This window comes from Hemitrygon akajei, unplaced genomic scaffold (assembly GCF_048418815.1).
Source record: "Hemitrygon akajei unplaced genomic scaffold, sHemAka1.3 Scf000049, whole genome shotgun sequence".
In the NCBI taxonomy this organism is placed as follows: Eukaryota; Metazoa; Chordata; class Chondrichthyes; order Myliobatiformes; family Dasyatidae; genus Hemitrygon; species Hemitrygon akajei.
Genome location: NW_027331935.1, coordinates 7,722,804 through 7,745,588, shown reverse-complemented (window position 1 = coordinate 7,745,588; position 22,785 = coordinate 7,722,804). Strand labels below are relative to the sequence as shown.

General features: G+C 46.0%; 1 pseudogene; it reads left to right on the top strand.

Annotated features, from left to right (window-relative positions):
- Positions 1–2,394: 2,394 nt before the first annotated feature.
- On the top strand, positions 2,395–21,434 carry LOC140720988 (uncharacterized; annotated as a pseudogene).
- The last annotated feature ends 1,351 nt before the right edge of the window (positions 21,435–22,785 follow it).

Genomic DNA, 22,785 nt, shown 5'->3' with positions numbered 1-22,785 from the left:
GTCCAGAGGGAGGGTCTCGGCCCGAAATGTTGACGGTCCATTTCCCTCCACAGATGCTGCCCGACCCACTGAGTTCCTCCGGCAGTTTGTTCTTTGGTCTGTATAACCCGTGTTAGTATGGGGATCGGGATTTTACACCATATTCCAGGGACAGTCTCAACAAATCTCAAATAATTGTCACTTTGCCCGGACCACTGGCCCCGCTTGCAGGGCAACAGTCTGCCGGTGTTTGCCCCCCAATGTGGTGAATCCCTCTGCTTGCCACCACCGTGGGCTCAGACATTTCCACAGATGAGTCCCTCCTGTCCCCACCGGGACAAACATCCTGTCCGACCCCGTCTCTCACCATCTTCATCCTTTCAGTAAAATCCCCCTCTCCCTCCCTCACCCCGGGGAGCCGGCATCAAACCGACGGGCCGAGCGGTCTCCTCCTATCTCTCAGTGATACATCAGACTCCGGCCGCAGGAGACGCTGCACAAACGCCCCAACTTCCCTCGGAGGGAAATAGAAATCAGAAAGCGGACATTTACATTGAGATTTGTTCCACTCTGTCCAGACTCCGGCACCGCAGCGAGAGACGAACTCAGCGGGGTAACGCCCTCTCGGCTTGTCCGCTTTCGCTATTGGGTGTAACCAGTGATTGACATTCCTGCGCACCAATGGAAAAAGCGCAGCTCTTGAAGCTTTGTTTTTCAGCGGTGGGGGAGGGGATGGTCACGTGATTGGTAGCTCAGCCGTTAAACCGATAAAGCTCGAGCTCTCCAGCGCGCGGGTGACGTAAACACCGCGCACGCGAGGGCAGATCCCGGTGTGAGGAGCCCCCGTGTGACGTCAGTCGCGTGGGGGGGGGGCGGAGCTGTGTGACGTCACCTGTGGGGGAGCGCTCCCATTTAAAAACACCTGAATGGACGTTTCTGATGATTTCAGTGGGACAACAACATTAATCACGGGTTTCATCACTGAATCCAGGGTTGTGAGATGTAAAGTTCCCTGTTATGTGTCCGGCTGTGCCGTGTTGTTGGCGGAGTGGGCAGCGTGGTGTTTGTCTCGATACGGGTCACAACACCAGAATTGCCAGCGGGGTCCACACACAGAGTATTAGAACACCTCTCGTCCTTGTAGTCTTTGTCTCCTGGTAAACTCAACACCCTGACAATGTGGATAATAGATACCGCATCCTCTTTAAAGTCAGTTATTCATTCAGACAGCTGATCGCTGAGAGGAATTATATTTATTGGACATTAAAGTTCGCCCAGATTCGTTTGGACGGATTTGATGTGGAGTTCGGGGTGTCACAGTGAATGGGCCGGACGGCCGAACTCTCTCTGTTGTCCAAACATCCTTCCAGGTGAGGCGACACTTCACCTGTGAATCTTCCGGGGTCGCCTATTGTGTCCGCTGCTCCCGATGCGGCCGCCTCTACACTGGTGACACCAGCTCCTCCGCAGTTGTGCGGGGTAGGGTTGTATTTTTTGGGGGGGCGGATCGATGTTATTGTTCCCTTTTGTGCTTGGGGGTGGGTTTTGGGGGTCGATGATCGGGATGCCGTTCTTTTTGATGCGGGGGGTGGGGTGGGAATTTGATTTTTCTCTCTGAACGACTTTCATGCTCTTTCTTTGTTTTGTGGTTCTCTGGAAAAAAAACGCAAGAGTTGTTTATGGATACCTGCTTTGTTAATAAACTGACCTTTGAACTATCCGCTCCCAGCGGGACTTCCCGGTGTCCAAACATTTTCATTCCGATTCCCATTCCCGATCCGACGTGACAACCCATCCCCTCCTCTTGTGCCAAGTTAAGGCCACCCTCAAGGTCCAGGATCTGCACCTTATATTCCGTCTGGGTAGCGCCCCCCCCCCCCCATAACCTGATGGCATGAATATCGATTTCTCCTTCCAGTGAACAAATCTTCCCTCCCACTCCCTCTTTTCCTCTCTGACGTCTCACGACTGTTGACTCTTTTCGATAGATGCTTGCGGGATCTGCTGAGTTCCGCCAGCATTTTGTTTGTGTTGCTCTGGATTTCCTGCATCTGCAGACTTTAAAGAGCAACCACGAGGAAATCTGCAGATGCAGGAAATCCAAACAACACACACAAAATGCTGGTGGGACACAGCAGGCCAGGCAGCATCTATAAGGACAGTGCTTCTCCTTATAGATGCTGCCTGGCCTGCTGTGTCCCACCAGCATTTTGTGTGTATTATCTGCAGACTTTGCCGCGTTTGTGATTTGCCCCTCCGATCACAGGAGGCGCTGCAGTGACCGCGGGCCACTAGTGGCGATGTGTAGACCTCCGGCCGCTGGTGTCGCTGTATGGACCTCCGGCCACTGGCGACGATGTGCAGACCTCCGGCCACCGGTGGTGCTGCGGAAAAACCTCCCGTTAAACGCATGCGCAGTGCCAATGCAGCTGTTGGGGGGTTCTTCGACTGGAGTGGGGGTGAGTGGGGTCTGATCTCGGCGGATTTCTGTAAATTGGGGGCCGGTTGCATTAGGAAAGAGCCGGGCCCGAGCTCTGCCGGACGGCTGGAGCAGGGGTGCAATGCCAATCTTTTAGCTGCCGGAGCTGTACGAGCGGTGATTGATAAGTTAGTGGCCTATGTTAGAAGGCCTAAAGTTATACTGCTCTCGGTACATAAACTTGCAGTTCAACTCTTTGAGTGATTATGCAGAAATTTTGAAATTAAAACTCTTGCGGTATTTCTGTTTCAGATAATGGAAAATGGCTAGTTTTTCTGAAATCGACTGTCCACCTTAGGCCACGATTTTATCAATCATCCCTCGTGTGTCACACCTAATTTGTGTACCTGCTCCTTTCATGTGCTGGGCAACTTCCTTGACTTCCTTCCCCCATTCATGTGATGAGCACGTACACAAATTGGGTGTATGTGTGTGTATATATATATATGAATAGGGCTTTTTATAATGTCAAATACTAAACAAATATGAAAGAAATATACATGAATTCCAGAGCTCCACAGAAATACGGTGATAGTTAAGACATTAACAAGATTCTTGCCAATCTCTGCATTTCAGTATATAACTGGTACAATAAATCTTAACACTTTGCCCTAATTGGGTGGCAATGGAGTTCAGCTCCACTAAAGAATTATCTGTCTCTGCACTTCTTGGCTCTGCACTCCCCAGTAGTCTGTCCAGATTAATAGCTAATCCTCTTGTTAGACACACTTTGCGTATATGGGCTCAGTTTAGGAAATGCTATGGTTTCCATGGTTTTTCTGTTTCCAGCCCTGTCGTACATAATCACCTTTTTTTTTACCTACTACGTACGATTCAGCATTCCATGTTTGGTATAGGAAGGGCATTAGACATTTTGAAGATCTTTTCATTAATAATCACTTCGCTTCTTTTAAGCAGCTCTCTGTTAAGTTCAATCTGCCCAATGTTCATTTTTTTAGATATCTCCAAATTAGACGCTTTATTGCTCCTTTAATTCCTAACTTTCCTGAAATGCCTGCGAAAAATGCTATGGACTTATTTCTTTCCATTAATCCACTAGGTAAAGGTTTAATATCAATCATTCGAGATAAATTAGCAGCCTTACGATGGGCCCCTGTGGATAAAATTAAAATGACCTGGGAGCAGGATTTAAATACCTCCTTATCTGATGAGAGCTGGGACTCGATTCTCAAATCGGTTAACTCAACCTCTCTTTATGCTCGCCATTGCCTTTTACAGTTTAAGATTGTTCATAGAGCCCATATGTCTAAATCTAAACTATCTCGATTCTACCCTAACATTAGTCCGCTCTGTGATAAATGCAAGAGGGGCGAGGCCTCTCTCATTCATATGTTCCTGGTTCTGTCCTAGCTTGGAGAAATTTTGGAAAGATGTCTTCACTACGTTATCATATATTCTGAATCAGCACCAAGAACCAAACCCCTTAATTGCTTTGTTCGGTTTCTGGGGCGAGACAGATTTACGTCTGAGTCCGACCAAATGCCGAATATTATCCTTTGCCTCTCTCCTGGCTAGACGCTTGATCCTCCTTAGATGGAGAGATGTTGCCCCGCCCACTCATGCTCAATGGCTTAACGACATTATGGCCTGCTTGGACCTCGAAAAAATTCACTATTCAGTTCTTAATTCGGATCTAAAGTTCCATAAGGTCTGGGGACCTTTTATCGAGTACTTTCATAACCTTCCTCTTGACTAGGGTTTTTTTTCTTTTTCGGTCCCTTGCTTTCAGCTCCCTTTTTTTTCTGGTAGTAGGCATTATTATCCTCTGTTGCTAAGTGTATTCACAGTCTGGGAGTTTGATTGTCCTGATTTATATTCTCTATATTGTGTTGTGGTTGGTCTGGAGTTTTTTTTTGTGTTGTGGGGCTTGGGGAGGATACTAAGTTTACTTGTCTTCAATTTAGGTGCTTTTTAAAAAATTCTCTTTCTTTGTAACATATTGTCATTGTATGCTTAATTTTGCACTATATTAATGTTCCTCATTGTGATTTGGGGTTTTTTAATTTGTAAAATGTATAAAAAAACTAATAAAAAAAAGAAAAGAAAAAACATATAACACTTAATTTAATAATATGACAAAGTATTGCACGGTTGCATTCACTAATTATCATAAAATATAATTACCAAGCAAGTGAAGTAACGTCGTTTGCTTCGAAGCCATAGGATTGTTAGTGAGAAAAAATTTACTTTTGCATTAGCGAGTAATCCACGGACCACCACAGTCACAGCTGCAGGATTTCACCAAAAACGATCAAATATCCTATCCTAATGTTATTAGTGGTATTCCCCCCCCATCCACCAACCCCAATCCCCAACCCCCACTTCCGTAAAATTCCCTCAATTTAATATGCAGCCGCTGTTAAATTCCCCGCTTGTTTATTTTGATTTTTTTACAGTGGTGCTCCGGTGAGCTCCGGCAGCACTGCACCCCTGTTTAGATCCAAGTAACATGGACCCGGGGATCAAGCTGCCCAGGTTTACGAGGTGTTGAGTGAGTATTTCTGGTCTGGGATCAACTGTTTTTTTTTCTGGAGTTCCTTTGGAAGCGTTGCTGCTAATCTGAGGAGAGAATGAGTTTGTATTCCATCCTGTTCTGTGTTTGAACCAGTAGAAATAGACCTGGGGGGGTTCAGTGTTTGAACTGTGTTTGGAAATTCCTCCTCGCTGTCACTTGTCTGTTAGACAGTGGAGATCAAACAGAAACTCAGGTTGCTGGAGATCTGCACTAAAATGAAAAATTCTGAATCCATTCTGACAAATGATTGTGAACCTGAATCGTTAAATTTGTTTCTCTCCCCACAGCAGTTCCTTACCTGTTGAGCGATTCGGGTGAATCCGGTTTCTTTTTATTCCATTCACTCTGGAATGGTTTAAATTTCCTGATTGTCTGTTGTACTTGGGAATGTGTTCAGTGCAGTTGTTGCTAATGAGATTCACGTGAATAATCTCAGGAATGATCGGCTTTATGTATGAGGAGCATTTGATGGTTCTGGGGTTGTGCTCAATGGAGTTCAGATGGGGGTGAAAGGGGACGGGGTGGTTAAGTAACCCTACCGAATGCTGAAAAGCCTGGATACAGTGGACATGGAGAGGATGTTTCCATCAGACGGAGAGTCTGTGATCTGACAGCACAGGCTCAGAATAAAGATGCTTCCCTTTAAAACTGAGATGAGAAAAATTTCTTCAGCCAAAAGATGTCTGATCTGTGGAATTTGTTGCCACAGAGGATGGTTGAGGCTGTCATTTGGGTATATTTATGACAGAGATTATTATATTCATGATTGCTAAGTAGCTTCAGGGTTACAGGAGGAAGGCAGGAATATGGTGTTGGAATAAATCTCAGCCATGGTTGAGTGGTGGAGCAGACTCGATGGATCGAATCACCTAATTATGTTCCTACATCTTATATCTGACCATGACTGAACGATGACTCCTTCCTATCCCATATCAGGTTTTGTGACGTGTCAGGGACAATTACAGATTTGTTCACTGAGGTCGTTATATTTGTCTTCACTGTTTAGATTTCAGTGAGTAGAAATATTTTGTTCTCCTTTGTATTGTTAATGTGCTTCATTATCATTTATGTTAAAGTTAGACCTGCGGTGAGAGATTTATTGGAAGAAAAACCCACAACTGGAAGCAAACCACGACTGAAGATGAGGGAACAGCAGCAAGTGAACCAGCCCGAGGACTGAGAGCATCAACTGGAGAGAACCCTTCTGACTCAGGGTTTCCAGTGATTCAGTCAGGAGAAAGTTTGGTGAGTCTCATTTACTCGAATACTGGTCCTTTAGACATCACATAACTGTAAAAGGAAGGTAGGGAATAGTTGGAGTGAGACTGAATGTGACCAGAAATACCAGTTATGCCTCTATCAGACCCAGTTGCAATCACTCCAGGTCTGGTAATGTGCTGTCAGTATCCCAGCTCTTTAAACTCACACACATTCCCTCAGTGTTTGCTCATTTGAAGAGCTTGCATCTTCTGAAGTAGCTTTTGGTCGGTTCTGAGTGTAGAGAGGGAAAGAGGGGTGTTTATATTTACTATCTTGCAAAAGGAGGTAATTGTTTGCAATTACTTGCTGCAAACTCACTACCCGTACCCTGTACATTCTCAACCAGATTGTTGACATAGATGACAAGTAGCAATGGGTGTCACCCTGGGGAGCTCCAGGAGGCACGGGCCTTGACTCCAATAAACAGCCTCCCATCATCACCAACACACACAAAATGCTGGTGGAACACAGCAGGCCAGACAGCATCTATAAGGAGAAACACTGTCAACCTCTGGTGCTTCCCCCTCCCCCTTTCTTTCTCCCGAGGCCTCCTGTCCCATGATCCTTTCCCTTCTCCAGCTCTGTATCACTTTCGCCAATCACCTTTCCAGCTCTTAGCTTTATCCCACCCCCTCCGGTCTACTCCTATCATTTCGCATTTCCCCCTCCCCCTGCTACTTTCAAATCTCTTAGTATCTCTCCTTTCAGTTAGTCCTGACGAAGGGTCTCGGCCCAAACCGTCGACAGTGCTTCACCTTATAGATGCTGCCTGGCCTGCTGTGTTCCACCAGCATTTTGTGTGTGTTGTTTGAATTTCCAGCATCTGCAGATTTCCTCATGTTTGCTCCCATCATCACCATCTGCTTCCTACCATCGAGCTGTTCCCAGACTCTGGGCTCTGTGACAAACACAATGGTAGCAGCAAGATTAGACAGTAATTAATATAAAGAGAGATTTGTTGCTTCCTGAAAGCTGTCTGATGCAATGGACCAGATCCTCCCTTGCTTACAACTTAATTTCCCCTCGGACCCATCCTTCCGGGTCACACTGTGTCCGATAACCCACATCCCCAACCTCCCTGCACCCCGTCAGTAGCCCCACAACATTCCCACCATTTTCCCCACACCCGTACACATAAACAGATCCTCGTCACCGACATCCACTCTCACAGCTTGGGGAACCACAACGAACTGATCCTACATTCCCGGCCTTGACAGTGCAGCCACCTGGCTCGGTCCCGGCCCTTTCCCACTGCAACCGCCCTTCGATTTACACAAACCCGAGATCAGCCCCTTCCTCATCGCCGCCCAACCAGGCTCAGAGCTCGTTAAGGAGCCTCATGTGTGGCACCTTGTCAAAGATCTGAAAATCCACGTACACAATATCTACCAATTCTCCTTTGTCCACCCTGCTTATTATTTCTCAAAGCATTCCACCAAATTTATCAGGCAACCCTTCGTTGCCTATTCCAATGGGGGTGATCCTGAGGCTGAGCCAGGATCCTCAAGTGTGGCACAAGGTCGGCCAAGTAGCAACAACCACTCCAACCCTCGTCCCCCCTCGAGAACCCGTCTGGTGGGGTGTGGTTCCATGCCGCTGCCCTGTTCTTTCTCCCGGCAGCCAGGGATAGGCCCCATTTCCACAAACCCAATAAGCTCCATTTAGTGGTCCAGGGGTATCATAAGTTTGACTCTTGGTACAGTTACTACTTCCCACTTGATAGGGTGCACTCTCATTCTGGTTACACCAACAAGTAGTACTAGCCACTGCTGGAGATGTAACTCTTATCCCCGGCCATAGCTTGGAGGGGTCTTGTGGAGGAGATCCATGACTCCAACCCTCAAAGCAACACCATCCCCAGTCTCACCTTCCAGACCTGGATATGGTGCAATTGACAATGCTACCATTACGGCTATCAGAAAACACCAGAACTGAATTTACTGCGCTAGTATTCAGGGGCACCAGTGACATAGGGATCATAGTCTGACCATGTTGGGGAATTTCATCACATACCCAACATGCTCCCCGCTCCACGTGCTTGGCGTAGGTGTGGTAGAGGGACAGGAACGTGTTAAACTGGAGGCCTCCTGAGACAGGGGCAGGTTCCCTTAGGGTCATTAAAATCAGCATTAACCAGTACATTATTCAGTCCTTATCAGTTCTGCCAGTAACGTGTTTACAGTCCATTCGATGTATCCACCGGAGCTGCCCTTCCACCATCACTGCAGGAGGTGTTGTCAGTGGCACTTGGTACAGTCCTCTCCACCTCAGTCCCAACTTCTGACTATCCCAGTTCTTGAGCAGGACAAAATCTCCAGGCTCGATGGTGGAGTGGTCACCTTTAGTTTGGGTTTTGTCCTCTCGATAGGCCTGCCGTACCTGTGAATGCAAGCTTTGGAGAGATTTAGTTAATTTGCATAAGTATTTTCCCATCTCCTCCCCCAAGGTATGCATATCCAATGTTGCAGGTAAGCTCTCAGGGAGGAGCGGCAAATAAGGTCGGGGTCCCCATGGGGTTCTCATGGGCTTCCCGTAGATAATTTCTGCCGGTGATTTCTTACTTGATGGCATGATTCTCATATGGAATAGGACTAAGGGTAAAACCTTCAACCAGATCATTTCAGTTTCTTGTGTAAGTTTTGCCAACTTACCTTTCAACTGGCTCCTTCCACTATGTCGCTGCATTCAGATGACAGGTGCAGTGGAACTGCTGTTTTATAGCAAGGAGTTTACAGATTTCCTCATTTATTTTGGCCCATTGTCCTAGCTGATCATTTCTGGAAGTCTATAGCAAGGAGTTATTTCTTTTAGCAATATGATCACAACAATTATAGTTGTAGGAACAGCTTCAATCCATCTGCTAAATCCATCTACTATCACTGAGCAATACCTATAACAGTGGACTCCAGGTAATTCTATAAAATCAAGTTGCAAACAAGAAAAAGGTCCACCAGGCAAGGGGGTAGTTCCGGAACCACAAGGCATCCCCTTTCCAGCATTTGATTTTTTATTACAGTTTAAGCATGCTTTGGCTCGCTTTTCAGCTACTTTCTGGAAATCAAGTTTGTAATAATGTATTAACCATCCCCTCCTTGCCCAAGTGTGTACAATTATGTACATAATCTATCAAAATAGGTAAGAACACGGAGGGAACACAGACCTTTCACGCAGGGGTCACCCATAAATTGGTCTGAGGTTAGAGGTGGCAACCCATTCGGGACAATAGTTTGCGCTTTCCTTCAGGGGCGTCCCCCTGTTAGTTACGTATTTCCCACAAGTCCGGCATACCCGTCCTTAGATTTTGTCTAATAGGAGCTTGCTGGGTTCCCGAGGGGAACTAAACATGTGGTATTCAAGGCTGTTTGTTTGGCAGCTGCATCAGCCCTAACATTACCCTGGAACATCTCATCACACTCCCCAGTATGAGCAGCACATTTAATAATAGTCAAAACTCGAGGTAGCTGTAGAGCGGTGAATAAGTTGTTCACAAAGGTAGCATTACTAATGGGGTGGCCAGAGGAAGTCAGGAATCCCCAAAGCCCCGTAGTCAGTTCATAACGGGAGTCCGTGTAAAAGTCCGCACTTTAGTCTGTTGCTAGGATACAGGCAGGAGTCAGAGCAAACAGCTCAGCCTTCTGGGCAGAGACAGCCGATTCAAAAGAGTCCTCCTCAATTACAATGGCATTCAAAAGTTTGGGCACCCCTGGTCAAAGTTACTGTTACTGTGAATAGTTAAACGAGTAAAAGTTGAACTGATTTCCAAAAGGCATAAGTTAAGATGACCCACTTTTAAAATATTTTAAACAAGAAAACTTTTTTATTTCCATCTTTTACCGTTTCAAAATAACAAAAAAGGCAAAGGGCCTGAAGCAAACGTTTGGGCACCCTGCATGATCAGTACTTAGTAACACCCCCTTTGGCAAGTATCACAGCTTGTAAATGCATTTTGTAGCCAGCTAAGAGACTTTCAGTTCTTGTTTGGGGGATTTTCGCCCATTCTTCCTTGCGAAAGGCTTCTAGTTCTGTGAGATTCTTGAGCCGTCTTGCATGCCCTGCTCTTCTGAGGTCTATCCACAGATTCTCGATGATGTTTAGGTCGGGGGACTGTGAGGGCCTTGGCAAAACCTTCAGCTTGCACCTCATGAGGTGGTGCATTGTGGATTTTTAGTTATGTTTAGGATCATTATCTTGTTGTAGAAGCCATCCTCTTTTCATCTTCGGCTGTTTTTTTTACAGACAGTGTGATGTTTGCTTCCAGAATTTGTTGGTATTTAATTGAATTCGTTCTTCCCTCTACCAGTAAGTGTCCCCGTGCCACTGGTTGCAACACAAGCCAAAAGCATGATCGATCCATCCCCGTGCTTAACAGTTGGAGAGGGGTTCTTCTCATGAAATTCTGCACCCTTTTTTCTCCAAACATACCTTTTCTCATTGCCATCAAAAGGCTCTGTTTTAACTTCATCGGTCCACAGGACTTGTTTCCAAAATGCATCAGACTTGTTCAGATGTTCCTTTGAACCTTCTGAATAGAACTCTGGGCACCTTGGCTTTAACCCAGGGCAAACTGAAACAATGATATGGGGAAGCACCAGTCCTGTCTGTTGCCAAAGGAAATCCGGAACTTCAGGCAGTAATGTGCTGCCCTCTTTTCCTTTAACCTCCCCAATCACCGTAACTGGGAACTCCTGTCCCTCGAGGGGTGCATAATACTGGCTTTCCTCAGTTGAGCACCCCGGAGGGTCATAGCACAGAGTCACATGAGTGTCGGCCACTGGCAGAAGGGGTTCAAACGCAGTGGAGTCCAGATTAAGTGCCCAGCACCGGGGGGGGGGGGGGGGGGGGAAGGGGGGGTCGGTAACTGGGGAAGATGTCAGTTGTTCGCTAGTTCCAGGGTGATACCCTTGTCCGCACAGAGAATCTCGACTTCCAACGGACGGAGCAGGTCACTCTCTGCTAGATTACACCCCCGACTGGTGGTGACTGTAAATTAAACCTCACACTGGGTCCCCTGGAATTCCACCTGCAGTGGCTGGGTACGTGAATACGTATGTGCCCTGCCTTTGAACCCAAACAGAATGATTGTCTGATAGCTGTTTTCCATCTTCTGATACTATTTCCTGATCGACAGTGGTTGTGGTTGCAATCAATCATAAACGGAACAGGAATTCCAGCAACTTGCAATATTACATTGGCCTCTTCCTGAGGGGTGGTACTCATGGTAGGAAATATCTTTGCTTGTCTACCCTAGCAGGGATGACAGTGGAACAACAATGGCAGGTATTTCTGGGAATAATACAGAAGGTGCAGGATCAGTTCAAAGAGGAGGAAAGATTCTAACTGGAGTAAGGGGCGACCGTGGCTGTCAAGGGAAATCAAAGATGGTATAAAAATAAAGGAGAAAAAGTATAACATAGCAAAGATGAGCAAGAAGCCAGAGGATTGGGAAACTTTTAAAGAGCAACAGAAGATAACTAAAAAGGCAATACGGGGAGAAAAGATGAGGCATGAAGATAATATAAAGGACGATAGTAAAAGCTTCTTTAGGTATGTGAAGAGGAAAAAGTTCAGACCAAAGTTGGGCGCTTGAAGACAGAAATGGGTGAATTTATTGCGGGGAACAAGGAAATGGCAGACGAGTTGAACAGGTACTTTATATGTGTCTTCACTAGGGAAGACACGGACGATCTCCTGATATAATAGTGGCCAGAGGTCCTAGGGTAACGGAGGAACTGAAGGAAATTTATATTGGGCAGGAAATGGAGTTGGGTAGACTGATGGCACTGAAGGCTGGTAAATCTTCAGGGCTGATGGTCGGCATCCCAGGGTACTTAAGGAGGTGGCTCTGGTATTGGTAATCATTTTCCAATGCTCTATAGATTCAGGATCAGTTCCTGAGAATTGGAGGGTCGCTAATGTTATCCCACTTTTTAAGAAAGAAGGGAGAGAGAAAACAGAATTATAGACCAATTAGCCTGACATTAGTGGTGGGGAAGAAGAGTCAATTATAAAAGATGAAATAGCGGCCCATTTGGATAGCAGTAACAGGATCGGTCCGAGTCAGCATGGATTTACAAAGTGGAAATCATGCTTGAGTAATCTGGGATTTTTTGAGGATTTAACTATGAAAATGGACAAGGGAGAGCCAGTGGATGTAGTGTACCTGGACTTTCAGAAAGCCTTTGATGAAGTCCCACATAGGAGATTAGTGGGCAAAATTAGAGCACATGATATTGGAAGTAGGGTACTAACATGCATAGAAAATTGGTTGGCAGACAGGAAACGAAGAGTAGGGATTAACGGGTCCTTTTCAAAATGGCAGGCAGTGACCAGTGGGATACCGCAAGGCTCGGTGCTGGGGCCACAGCTATTTACAATATACATTAATGATTTAGATGAAGGAATTAAAAGTAACATTACCAAATTTGCAGATGACACAAAGCTGGGTGGCAGTGTGAGGAGGATGTTATGAGAATACACGTTGACTTGGATAGGTTGGGTAAGTGGGCAGATGCAGTTTAATGTGGTTATCCACATTGGTGGCAAGAACAGGAAGGCAGATTACTATCTGAATGATGTCAAGTTGGGAAAAGGTGAAGTACAACAAGATCTGGGTGTTCTTGTTCATCAGTTACTGTAAGTAAGCATGCAGGTACAGCAGGCAGTGAAGAAAGCTAATGGCCTGTTGGCCTTCATAACAAGGGGAATTGAGTATAGGAGCAAAGAGGTCCTTCTGCAGTTGTACAGGGTCCTGGTGAGACCACATCTGGAGTATTGCCTTCAGTTTTGGTCTCCAAATTTGAGGAAGGACATTCATGCTATCAAGGGAGTGCAGCGTAGGTTCACGAGGTTGATTCCCGGGATGGCGGGACTGTCATATGCTGAAAGATTGGAGCGACTGGGCTTGTATACACGAGAATTTAGAAGGATGAGAGGGGATCTGATTGAAACATTTAAGATTATTAAGGGATTGGATACGCTGGAGGCAGGAAACATATTTGCGATGTTGGGGGAGTCCAGAACCAGAGGCCACAGTTTAAGAATAAGGGGTAGGCCATTTAGAACCGAGTTGAGGAAAACTTTTTCACACAGAAAGTTGTGGATCTATGGAATGCTCTGCCTGAGAAGGCAGTGTAGACCAATTCTCTGGATGCTTTCAAGAAGGAGTTAGATACAGCTCTTAAAGATAGCGGATTCAAGGGATATGGGGAGAAGGCAGGAACGGGGTATCATTGTGGATGATCAGCCATGATGACAGTGAATGGCTGTGCTTGCTCAAAGGGCCAAACGGCCTACTCCTGCACCTATTGTCTATTGGTTGCACCCAACAGTCTGAGGGATTCAGAGGAACAAATTTGTAGAGAGATTGCAGACTATGCCAAGAAACAAATGTTGATATAGTAAATGATTTTAACTTTCCAAATATTGACTGGGTCTCCCATACTGTAAAAGGACTAGCTGGTGTAGAGTTTCACAAATGTGTCCTTAATCAGCACGTAGAATTCCCGATGTAGAAGTGTGCAATAAGCTGTTAGGAAATGATCCAGGGTTAGTGACAGAAATTAGTGTATGGGAACACTTTGTAACTAGCGATCATAATGCCATGAGATTCCAAGTAAATATAGAAAAAGAGAAGTCTGGACCACGGGTTGAGATTTAAATTGGAGAAAGGTCAATTTTGATGGTATCAGAAAGGATCTGACAAGTGTGGTTTGCGACAGGCTGTTTTCTGGCCAAGGAGTACTTGGTAAGCGGGAGGCCTTCAGAAGTGAAATTTTGAGGGCGTTGAGTTTGTATATGCCTGTCAAAATAAAAGTTGAAAGGTAACTGGTGCAGGGAACCTTGGTTCTCAAGAGATATTGAGGCCCCGGATATTTTGTTCCTCTAAATACCTCAGACTGTTAGGTTCAATCAAGACTCATCAGTAACTACAAATCATAATTCAATGTCCTGAGCATATCTGATTTTTTTATTTAGTTGTCTTCTGTTGGTTTCTAAAAACTTTCCTGTAGTTTTTGTTCTATTATTTGCCCTCTCTTTGGCTTCTCATTCCAGCCATGGTTGTGTCCTCCTGCCTTTCCAGTGCTACGTTGGGATGTATCTACTATGCACCTCCCAAATTGCTCCCAGAATCTCCAGTCATTGCTGCTCCATCGTCATTCCTACCAGTTTCCCCTTCCAATGAAGTTTGGCCAGCTTCTCTGTCATAGGGATTTGATGAAGTTCCGTGAAACAGGTCATTCCGCCCATCTAGACTGCTGAAAATATTAAACTCTCTGATGCAACGATCTGCACTGGGATCATGGCCCTCCGTACCCCTACCATCCAGGTACCCATCCAAACTTCTCAAATGGTGAAAGTGATCTGGCATGAACCACTTTTGCTGGCATCCCATTCCACACTCTCACGACCATTTCAGTAAAGAGCCTTTTCGCATGTTCCCCTTGAATTTTCACATTCCCCTCTTACCCATGACCTCTGATTGTCATCCCACCCAACAGTGGAAAAAGCTGCTTGCATTTACCCCATCTATACTCTCATAATTGTGTATATTTGGAGCAAATTCTCAAAGCAATGTATAATTTCCTTGTTTATGTTTAGAGCTTTTTGAGGTGTATAAGATGATGAGGGTACTGATCGTGTGGATAGCCAGTGGTGTCTTTCCCAGGGTTGAAATGGCTAACACGAGGGTGCACAGTTTTAAGGTGCAATGGAAATGTGTACCAAGGGGATGTCAGGGGTAAATTTTTCACACCGAGAGCAGTGGATGCATGCAATGCGCTACCAGTGGCGGTGGTATAGACGGAATCAATAGGGTCTTTTAAGAGGCTCTTGCATAGGTACATGGAGCTCAGAAAAATAGAGGGCTGTGCGTTAGGGAAATTCTCGGCAGTTTCTAGAGTAGGTTACATGGTCAGCACAACTTTGTAGGCTGAAGGGCCTGGAATATGTTGTAGACTTCAATGTTCTATGTTAAGCAGCGAAACAACATTTGCTGTACTCCAATCCTCCGGTACCTCCCCCTGTCACTAATGATGATTTAGTTATCTCTGCTAGGGCCGAGACAATTTCTGCACTTGCTTCCCCTGGCGTCCGAGGGAGCACCTTATCATGCGCTGAAGATTTATCCACTCACACCTGCCTTGGGAGAGCAAACATCTCCTCTTCCTTAATCTGTGCAGGGTGCACGATGTTAATGCCACTTTTCTCACACTTTCATCAACTCTGTGTCCAACTCCTGAGTACATAGATATGGAAAAAGCATTTAGGATCTTCCCCATCTGTTTTGTTTCCCAGCCCGGTCTTCCAGAGGACCAACTTTGTGCCTTGCAATCCTTTTGCTGTTAATCTGTCTCTAGAATCCCTGAGGATCTTTTCTGCGAGGGCAACCTCATGCCTTCTTTTAGCCATCCTGATTTATTTCTTATGTGTTCTCTTGCATTTCTTATACTTCATAAGAACCTGCCTGCCTATCCCTGTTATGAAACTCCATTTTGTGCTTCACCAGGGTCTCAATATCTCTTGCAAACCAAGGATCCCTACAGTTTCTATCTTTGCCTTTTATTCTGACAAGCACATACCCTATTTGTACTTCCAGAATTTCGCTTTGAAGGCCTCCCACTCACCAAGCAAACCTTTGCCATAAAGCAGCCTGTCCCAGTCCACAGTTGCCAGATCCTAGTGTCATAATTCCAGGTGTTGATTGATGCCCTGAACACATCCGCCTTTCCTGTGATGCTCCTTGTATTGACATATACGGATGGGGCTCAGCATATTCACTGCACCATGCTCAACTTTTTAATTCCTGACTTTGTCTGAGAACAGAACAACATCTGTCTCTACAACCCCTCCACTATCTGTTCTGTCATTCTGTCCCATTCCCCCTGCAACTTTAGTTTAACCACCCTGACCCTCACCTCCCACGATGCAGCTCTATTATCCATTTGGCTTTCATCTCCCAGATCAATGAATAGAAGGTGCATACCAGGTACAGGCAGATAGGAACAAATGGGGTACTTGTGAGGTACAGGAAATTCAAGTGAACACTTATGAAAGAAATAAAAGAAGGCATGAGGTTGCCCCAGCAGAGAAGATGAAGGAGAATCCTCAGGGATTCTGCAGATACGTTAAAAGCAAAAAGATTGCAAGGAACAAAATTAATCCTCTGGAAGATCAGAATGGTAATCCATATGAGGTAACAAAACAGGTGTGGGAGGTTTTTTTTGCATCCGTATTTACACAGGAGATGGACACAGCATCTGTAGAAGTGAGGCAAAGCAACATCACCTTCATGGAACCTGTACAGATTACAGAGGTGGAGGTGTTTGCTGTCTTAAGGCAAATTGCCATTGATCAATCCCCAGGACCTGACAGGTTGTTCCCTGGGACCCTGTGGAAGACAAGTGCAGAAATTGTCGGGGTACAAGCACAGATATTTAAATCATCCCTAGTGACAGGTGAGGGACTGGAGGATTGGAGGACAGCCAATGTTGTTCCGCTGTTCAAGAAGGGCTCTAAAAGTAAACTAAGAAATTTTACGATATGTAAGTATTTGGATAGATGTGGACAGATTAAGGATAGGCAGCATGGCTTTGTGCATGGGAGGTCATATCTAACCAATCTTATAGAGTCTCTCGAGGAAGTTATCAGGAAAGTGGATGAAGGCAAGGCAGTGGATGTTGTCTACATGGACTTCAGCAAGGCACTTGACAATGTCTCATATGGGACGTTGGTCAAGAAGGTTCAGTCACTCAGCATTCAAGATGAGATAGTAAATTGGATGAGACACTGGCTTTGGGAGAAGCCAGTGTGTGGCAGCAGATGGTTGTCTCTCTGACTAGAAGACTGTGACTCGTCGTTGCCACAGGGTTCAGTGCTGGATCTGTTGTTGTTTGTCATCTATATCAGTAATCTGGATGATAGTGTGGTTAACTGGATCAGTAAATTTGTGGATGACACCAAGATTGGGGTGTAGTGACAGCGAGGAAGACTCATGGCTTGCAGTGCGATCTGGACCAGCTGGACAAATGGCTTGAGAAATGGAAAATGGAAGTTAATGCAGACAAGTGTGAGGTGTTACACTTTGGTAGAACCTACCAGGATGGGTCTTACACAGTGACTGGTCGGGCATGGAGGGTTGTTGTAGAAGAAAGGGATCTGGGAATACATGTCTGTATTTCACTGAAAGTGGTGTCACAGTTCGATAGGGACGGAATGAAAGATTTTGGCATATTGGCCTTCAGAAACCAAAGTATTGAGTACAGGTGATGGGTGTTATGTTGACGTTGTACAAAGCATTAGTGAGGCCTAATTTGGAGTATTGTGTGCAGTTTTGGTCACCAACCTACATGAACGTTGTAAAAGAGGTTGAAAGAGTTCAGAGGAAATTCACAAGGATGTTGTCAGGTGTGCAGGACTTGGGTTACAAGGAGAGACTGAACAGGTCTGGGCTTTATTCCTCCCAATATAGAAGATTGAGGGGAGATTTGATGGAGGTGTTCCAAAATTATGAGGGTGAGAGATGGGGTAAATGCAAGCTGGCTTTTACCACTGAGATGGGGTGGGTCTACAACCAGAGGCCATGGGTTAAGGGTGAAAGGTGAAACGCTAAGGGGAACATGAGGGGAAACTGTGTGCTGGGGCAGCAGGCTGAGGGTAGCAGACACCAACAGAATCAACAAACTCATTCGTAAGGCCAGTGACGTTGTGCGGGTGGAACTGGACTCTCTGATGATGGTATCTCAAAAGAGGATGCTGGCCAAGTTACATGCCATCTTGGACAATGTCTCCCATCCACTCCATAATGTACTGGTTAGGCACAGGAGTACATTCAGCCAGAGACTCATTCCACCGAGATGCAACACTGAGCGTCATTGGAAGTCATTCCTGCCTGTGGCCATCAAACTTTACAACTCCTCCCTCGGAGTGTCAGAAACACTGAGCCAATAGGCTAGTCCTGGACTAATTTCCACTTGGCAGAATTTGCTTATTATTTAATTATTTATGCAAAATATACATTTTTATATGCTATATTTCTACCTATTCTTGGTTGGTGCGACTGTAATGAAACCCAATTTCCCTCGGGATCAATAAAGTATGTCTGTCTGTTCACACAGACGGTCATCCGGGTTTGGAATGAGCAGACAGCCCAAGTGGTGCATGCGAGCTCAATTTCAACATGTAAGAGGTTTGTATAGGTACCTGGATGGTAGGTGTACGGGAGTGGACAGTTTAAATAGTTCAACACAAACTAGATGGTCCAAAGGGCCTGTTTCAGTGTTGTACTTTTCCATGACTGTGACAGGAATAATACTAACATTCACTCGAATTCCGTTTAACAGCTGTGCAGACCAACCATACATCTGAGTAGGAGACATTTAAGGAAAGTTTCTCTGGTGATACGATTTCCACGCCTCTCTCGTCGTGGGGAACTGCGTACGAGGCATTGCCTTCTGCCGGGTGAGTTTCCAAAGAGATCACCAGCTCGTAACCCAGCACGGATGGAAAGCGTGCAGGAGAGCCGGCTGGGTTCGAACTCAGGACCTTTCGTCCCGAAGTCAGGCACTGACGCCACTATGCCACCATCCATGTCAGGAGATATTTACATTGCATTGAAACTGTGGCGCTTTAAATTAACAGTACATAAAAGAAAATCCCCAGCTGCATGTCAACAAAGGGTATTTGCATGAGAGTGTTTCAGTTACTGTGGGGCCAGGCACCCATGCAGCTTAGCTGGAGCAGGGAATAATAGCAATGGGGAGAGTCAGACTGAGCCAAGTCACGGATGGGAGACGGCAGAAATGCCCCATTCTCATAGAGACAGGAAGAGCATCAGAGAATTTGATGGTCAATCCAGATACCAGCACAGTGCCCAGTTAGAAGATGATTTTTCTCTCCAACTTGGGTTGAACTTCACTGTAACTGTGTGATGCCAGATCACACCTTGGCAACTAAAGTGATCTCATCTGACATGCTGTCTTTCACCCATTGATGGATTTTGTAAATCTTTTTACAGGTTAAAAATGACAAGGAATTTGACTACGTGAATCTCAACCACAACACACCAGTTTTGCTGTCTCTGTCCAGATATTTAAGAATTGGAGCAAGGGATTCAATCAATCATCCTTCCTGCTCAGACTGTGGGGAGGTATTCACTCTGTCATCTGACCGACTAGCACGCCCGTAATTTTACACAGGGAAAGGCCGTTCACCTGCTCAGACAATGGGAATGGATTCAGTTGGTCATCTCAACTGAAGATACATCAGCAAGTTCATACTGGACAAGGCCATTCACCTGTTCTGTGTGAGAGAAGGGATTGAGTCGATCTTCCCACCTGTGGAACACCAGTCAGTTCACATTGGGCAGAGGCTGGTCATCTGCTGAATTTGTGGGGAAGGATTCACTCTGTCAGCTGACCTAATGGCTCACCAGCGAGTTCACACTGGGGAGAGGCCATTCACCTGCTCGGACTGTGGGAAGGGATTCACTTGCTCATCTCAACTGAAGGTACATCAGCGAGTTCACACTGGAGAGAGGCCATTCACCTGCTCGGACTGTGGGAAGGGATTCACTCAATCATCCAATCTACAGATTCACCAGCGAGTTCACACTGGGGAGAAGCCGTTCAACTGCCTAGACTGTGGGAAGGGATTCATTCAGGCAGCCAGCCTACTGAAACACCAGCGAGTTCACACTGGGGAGAGGCCGTTCACCTGCTCAGACTGTGGGAAGGGATTCACTCAGTCATCCCACCTACAGAGTCACCAACGTGTTCACACAGGGGAGAAGCCATTCACCTGTTCAGACTGTGGAAAGGGATTCTCTCAGTTATCCAATCTACAGAGTCACCAACAAGTTCACACTGGGGAGAAGCCATTCACCTGCTCAAAATGTGGGAAAGAATTCACTCAGTCATCTGATCTGCTGGCTCACCAGCGAGTTCACACTGGGGAGAGGCCGTTCACCTGCTCAGACTGTGGGAAGGGATTCACTTGCTCATCTCAACTGAAGGTACATCAGCGAGTTCACACTGGGGAGAGGCCATTCACCTGCCCAGAATGTGGGAAGGGATTCACTCAATCATCCAACCTACAGATTCATCAGCGACTTCACACTGGGGTGAAGCCTTTCACCTGCCCAGACTGTGGGAAGGGATTCATTCAGGCAGCTAGCCTACTGAAACATCAGCGAGTTCACACTGGGGAGAAGCCGTTCACCTGCTCAGACTGTGGGAAGGGATTCACTCAGTCATCCCACCTACATAGTCACCAACGAGTTCACACTGGGTAGATGCCGTTCACCTGCTCAGACATTGGGAAGAGATTCACTCAGTTATCCAATCTACAGAGTCACCAACAAGTTCACACTGGGGAGAAGCCATTCACCTGCTCAAAATGTGGGAAAGAATTCACTCAGTCATCTGATCTGCTGGCTCACCAGCGAGTTCACACTGGGGAGAGGCCGTTCACCTGCTCAGACTGTGGGAAGGGATTCACTTGCTCATCTCAACTGAAGGTACATCAGCGAGTTCACACTGGGGAGAGGCCATTCACCTGCCCAGAATGTGGGAAGGGATTCACTCAATCATCCAACCTACAGATTCACCAGCGACTTCACACTGGGGAGAAGCCTTTCACCTGCCCAGACTGTGGGAAGGGATTCATTCAGGCAGCTAGCCTACTGAAACATCAGCGAGTTCACACTGGGGAGAAGCCGTTCACCTGCTCAGACTGTGGGAAGGGATTCACTCAGTCATCCCACCTACATAGTCACCAACGAGTTCACACTGGGTAGATGCCGTTCACCTGCTCAGACATTGGGAAGAGATTCACTCAGCCATCTCCATCAAATGTGCATCATTGAGTTCACACTGGGGAGAGGCTGTTCACCTGCTGTGAATGTGGGAATGGATTCACTCAGTAATCTAAACTTGTGACACACTACCGGGTTCACACTGGGCAGAAAGCTTCAATAAGCTTCATGCTGGATATTTGTCCATCACCGTTGCTGAATGAGATTTTTAGAGTGACTGTCGGTGCTGAACTCTGCAATTATTGCTGCTGCTCACCACACCCAGTTCTGCACCCTGGTCACTGGGCACGGGAGGAGTTTCTTCTGCTGCACATTCACCTTTAATGGGACTGGAGTTTAATATTCTGGATCTCTAGACAAATAAATCAGTTCTGTTTTGAACTCTGTCTCTGGTACTTAAGTGAATTTCTAACACAGCTAGTGTACAGTAGAGAGTCAACTCAGGCCAGCTGTATCCTGCCAGTGATTCTTTTCCATGACAGTCCTTTTAAATCCTCTCTCATGTCTCCCTCTCCCTGTGGTGATGGGTTCCAAACAGTCACCACTCTGTGGGTGAAGAATATTTTGCAGACTAAAGAAGTCGAGCTGACTGCAGTTCTGTCTGAGATGTTCTTTGCCCCTCAAATCTCTGGGCTGAGGAAGAATGACAATGGGAGTTAACCTAAAAAAACAAACACGGGGAAATCTGCAGATGCTGGTAATTCAATAAACACACACAAAATACTCGTGGAATGCAGCAGGCTAGGCAGCATCTATCAGAAAAAGTACTGTCGACGTTTCGGGCTGAAACCCTCTGGCGGGACTAACTGAAAGGAAAGATAGTAAGAGATTTGAAAGCATGAGGGGGAGGGGAAAATGTGAAATGATAGGAGAAGACTGGAGGGGGTGGGATGAAGCTAAGAGCTGGAAGTGTGATTGGCAAAAGGGATACAGAGCTGGAAAAGGAAAAGGATCATGGGACGGGAGGCCTAGGGAGAAAGAAAGGGGGAGGGGAGCACCAGAGGGAGATGGAGAACAGGCAGAGTGATGGGCAGACAGAGACAAAAAAAGGGGGAGGGGGAGAAAACTAAATATATCAGGGATGGGGTAAGAAAGGGAATTAACGGAAATTAGAGAAGTCCTTCCAGGTAAGGCGACACTTCACCTGTGAGTCAGCTGGTGTGGTATACTGCGTCCGGTGCTCCCAGTTAAGACCTTTATATATTGGTGAGACCCAACGCAGACTGCGATACCGTTTCGCTGAACACCTACGCTCTGTCCGCCAGAGAAAGAAGGATTTCCCAGTGGCCACACATTTTAATTCCACGTCCCATTCCCATTTTGATATGTCTGTCCATGGCCTCCTCTACTGTCTAGATGAAGCCACACTCAGGTTGGAGGAACAACACCTTATATACCGTCTGGGTAGTCTCCAACCTGATGGCATGAACATTGACTTCCATAGAAGAAAAAGTGAATTACAGAGAGAAGGGTTGTCCAAAATTGTTTAGAAAAGAACAATGGCAGGGATGACGACAGAATGGCTGAAATTTCTGGAAGCAATTCGGAAAGCACAGGATAAGCCATATGTACCAAAGAGGAAGAAGTATTCCAAAAACAAGATGATACAAGTGTAGCTAATGAGAAGGCAAAGCCAACATAAAAGACAAAGAGAGGGCATATAACAGATCAAACAATGGTGGGAAGTTAGGGGATTAGGAAGCTTTTAGAAAGCAACAAAAG